At 28.6% G+C, this 4,675-nt stretch overlaps 1 pseudogene across 1 annotated transcript; it reads left to right on the top strand.

Annotated features, from left to right (window-relative positions):
* Positions 1-394: 394 nt before the first annotated feature.
* LOC109789113 (putative F-box/FBD/LRR-repeat protein At5g22670) lies at positions 395-2,195 on the top strand (annotated as a pseudogene). The gene is made up of 3 exons (XR_014432846.1): positions 395-1,369; positions 1,508-1,671; positions 1,826-2,195. The product of XR_014432846.1 is annotated as a putative F-box/FBD/LRR-repeat protein At5g22670 (transcript).
* The last annotated feature ends 2,480 nt before the right edge of the window (positions 2,196-4,675 follow it).

The raw sequence follows: 4,675 nt of genomic DNA, 5'->3' as shown, positions 1-4,675 counted from the left end.
GAGAAAGTGAGTAAGTATATCTTCTTGACATAATAATTAAAATTTTATTTTTATTTATTTTATCTTTCTCTTCGCTAACTTTCATGAGAGTATTATTCTAATCATTATATTCCTGAAAATATTATTTTCAAATAATAGTTGATAACTTGAAGAAAAAGCCTCAAGCAAAAAATAATGAATGCTCGTTGCATCACTCTCACTATTTAGTGCTCCCATCTACACATTCTAATCCAAAAGCAAAATTCTACTCAACTTTGCTTCCAGATTTATTCAGACGAATTCCCAAGCCACGATGGTAATTTTCGCATTCTACTCTTATCTAATTTTTACATGTTGATACTGCATTATGAACTAGATATCATGTGTTTTTTTCTTTTTCTGATTATCTTTTAAGGTGATTATTTGTCTAATGCACGTTTTTTGGGCACTGCAGGCATCGATAGAAGGAAAAGATAGGATCAGTGAGTTGCCTGACGACGTTTTGCTTCACATAATGAAATTTCTAAGGACAGATTTTGCTGTTGCGACTTGTGTGTTGTCTAAACGGTGGAAGAACCTTTGGAAACATCTCACTACTCTCTCTTTCCAGTGTTATACTGTTCCTAATTATTTTTTTAAGTTATCTCCTTTCCTTCCCCAGCACCCAAAATCTTTTCATAACTTTGTTTTTGGGCTTCTCTCTGGTAGAGATGCCTCTATTTCTCATCTTAACCTTGATTTCGCTTTAACCTCTTCCTCTGATCTTCAACTCCTGAATAGGTTAATGGAATATGCTAGGTTGCACAATTGTCAGCACTTGAATATTCATTTAGCTTCATATTCTGATCGTGTTGATGAGTTTTGCCCTTCCATTTTTTTCTTTCCCTCTTTGAATTCTCTTCACCTTAATATTCCTGATTTTCGCCCTAATTGGAACCTTCCTAAATCACTGCACTAACCAGCATTAAAATCTTTGTTTCTTCAAAATGTCTGTTTTGTTGCATGTGATGGCAATGACTTTGCTGAGCCCTTCTCAACATGTGTTTTGTTGAATACTTTGGTCCTTGGAAATTTTTGTTTGGCTAAGGATGTTAAAGTCTTACGCATATCTAATCCTAACATTTCTAGTTTGAGCTTGCATACTTGGAAGGAAGTGGATTCTTACCATATTCAGCTGTCTACTCCAAAACTTAGTTTTCTTAGTATCATTGACGTTGATTTTTCCTCTTCTCACCAACTCTCTTCCACATGCAATCTTACATTCCTTGAAGAAGTACATATTGACACGTATTCTGATATTTATTCTCCAATCATCCTAAACTGGTTGCAACTGTTTTCTAATGTAAATAAAATGACAACCTCGATGGCTACCTTTAAGTCTATTTCAGATGTGTAAGTTCATTTTCATTTGATTTTTGTATTGTTTCTATAATATTTGCATGTTTACGTCAGAATATTGCCTGTTAGATTTTTCATATATATCTAAAGATTCACTGAAATATGTTTCCACTTCTTTCTGATATAGCAGGTTCTATCAAATTCTAGTTTAGTGGAAATTCAATTCCCTAACCTTGTTAGATTAAAGCCGGTTAAAGAGACAGTGGATGAATGTTTCTCTGTATCTGCTGAGGATGTAAGGGTGGTTAACCAGTTTTTACAGAAGTTTCCATCAACCACATTTGATTTGATAAGGTGTTATATGAAATCTGTTCTTGTGCATTTTGTACATGTGATTATTTTACCATATATTTTCAGTGTTTACTTCATTATATGATTAACTTCTTTGCTTGTGATCTCTTAATTTTATGATGATCATTAATTTTAATTATTTATTATTTCTTTGAAGAACATATGAAACCCTTATTTTGAAGAAAAGGAACATTCAGCAAGTTGGAGGTGAAATTGGTGCAGCGTGACAGAGATAGTAATATGGACGGGGACAGTATCAGGGGTAAATGTCATTGTTTTGTTTAGTATAATGATCTCTTTTTACGAATTTAAAATTATCTAATTTTTGTATCCTCGTCTCCTTGCTAGGTTGGAGGCACATGAAAGGGTGGAATAACTGGCTCTAAGATTTAACGTGACTACATATATAAAGCAGGATTTGAACTCCTAACCTTGTTTAAGCATGGATCAACCCCTATAGTTGAATCACTAGTTTGAGATTTTTCATAAGCCTTTTAGAGAATTGTTAATTACCTAAAAAAAAAACAAAAAGATTATCTCGGTGATAACTTCGTTTTTTCTGTTTTTTCCCCTTTGTTGTTGTTTATTCGGCTTTAGGTGGATGATAGTTTTTAATGTCAATGAATTATAACTTTATCATGTTATTATATTGTTTTGGTCAAACATATCTTTTTATTAATTAGTTATGATGCATTGTAATATTTTATTTCATTTGTGTATATAATTTTGATTTGTCGTGATTATAACTGAAATTGGGATTGCAAATGGAAGAGAGTAAGGGTGGAGATAGTTATCAAAAGCTAATTAATTTAATGTTTTCACTTTTCCAATACTGTAAAAGGAAGGGTAAAATATGTTTGTATCAGTTGAAAATATTTGGAAACTGGGTCAGATTAGTTAATTTTTATTAAATCACTTCAATAATATTGGTAAATAAATATTTTGACTAACAAATTAAGACTAAATCTGTGCACCCGTTACCACGCTATTAATTCTAATTCTAATAAGTGGAAATCAATTAGTGTGTTTGAACGAAAAATTTAAACGAAATATTTTTTTTTTATATTTTGTTTGGATAAAAAATTTAAAATTCAAATATTTATAAAAAATTTAAAATTTTATAATTTCAAATTCTTAGTATCTCTTTCTCCTATCTTTTATTTCTTATCTTCTCAAATTATATCAATAGAATTTTTAATTATTGAGTATTCAATTTTTTAAAAAAATTATTAAATATTATCTAATGTTTAAAATTTAACTAATATGTATTTTTAATCTTAATATATATATATATATATATATATATATAAATAAATAAGAGGCTTATAATAATATCGGTGTAATTTTTACTAAATATTACATCGTTCAATAACTTTATATTAAATATAAATTTTGTAAATCTAACTGTTAGATTGAAAATTCATATCATTTTATATATATCAAATTTTGTTAAAATTAAACAATAATTTAAAGGTAATCAAAATGTTCATATTTTAATATATTTTGAAATGAATATATTACATCAACTTTGTTTTATAAAAATGAAGTATCAAATTATCTTGGATTAATATAAAATTTTGTATATATGATTTAAGAGTAAAGAACTTTCAATTTAACGGTTGAATTTACAAAATTCACATTTAACATAAAGTTATTAAACATTATATTACTTAGTAAAAGTCACACCAGTATTATTATATTCCTATTCATATATATATATATATATATATATATATATATATATATATATATTTAAAATCACTTTTACCTTGAGAAAATTCAAATTACTTCATTAAATTTAAGAATTTTAATTAACTTATTTAAACAAAATATTTAAAAAAATTATAAAAATTATAATTAAACTAATTTAAATTCAATAATTTCAAACTCCTAAAACCTACGTCTCTTAAAATCCCTCATTCAAATACATTATGAATTTACAAAATTATTCATTCAAACATTTTTATTAAAAAAATATCAAAACTAAAAATAATCTTTGTATCACAGTTTAAATTGAGTTAAATATTATTTATCATGAATTTAAAACATTACTTATATATTTCAAAATATCTAAGTATAAAAAATTTGAATATAATTTATATATTTAAATATAATATTTATTTTTCTATATAATTTATTATAAATTTTTGTTATATCTAAAATACCGATTAAAAGGATAAACAATCAAATCATGATACTTAACAAGGTTAAGTTTTTTTCCCCAGCGGATCGTTCCTGTATATGGTTTTTATGCATCAAAATTCATCATCATTAGCCCATCATTAATTACTAATAATGACCTTTTAAAATTAATTTGTATATCGTACGTACGTGATATTTAACCAACATCCTTCGTTCAATTAACACTAAATTCCTTTAAATATTAATTAATTTTGGGATAACATGTCACTTAGCTAGGTTAATTAATCGTTCTCGCTTCCCACACTGGTATTTATACATACTTTTTTTTATAAAAAAAATGTGACATTTATTTATATAAAAAAAATGTTTTATGCTTGCTTACATAAGTTATCACTGTTTCCAATTTTAGAGTTTAGAGTCTTTAGACAAACTCAAAATCACATTAATATACTAAAACTGCCCATGCAATGTAACTTATACCGTATGGTGGCCGATTAGGCCGAATACCCGAGCCCACGAACGAGTAAGCCGAATACTCGAGCCCGCGAGTGATTAGGCCGAGAACCCGACCCCTTAATAATTACGCCGATCACCCTAGCCCACCGACCACTCATAAGCGAGGAAACGTGTCGGGTTGGTCGGTCAATCTCTGTGCCTTTGCCAGACCGATTATAGAGTTTAATTAGCGTAATATATTGGATTAGCCCCCTAATTTTTCGGGGCCCAATTCTTAATCACGGCCCAATACCAGCGTCTATAAATAGAGCCCCAACGAGGTATGTAATTAACTTTTCAACTACCGCATTTATTACGCCGAGCACTTACTTGAGCGTTGGAGTGTCTTTGCAGGCACACCCCCCTCTCA

The sequence above is a fragment of the Cajanus cajan genome, chromosome 3 (assembly GCF_000230855.2).
Source record: "Cajanus cajan strain Asha chromosome 3, NIPB_CcT2T_4, whole genome shotgun sequence".
Taxonomy (NCBI): Eukaryota; Viridiplantae; Streptophyta; class Magnoliopsida; order Fabales; family Fabaceae; genus Cajanus; species Cajanus cajan.
Note: the sequence above shows the minus strand (reverse complement) of the source record. Positions and strands in the feature narration are given on the sequence as shown.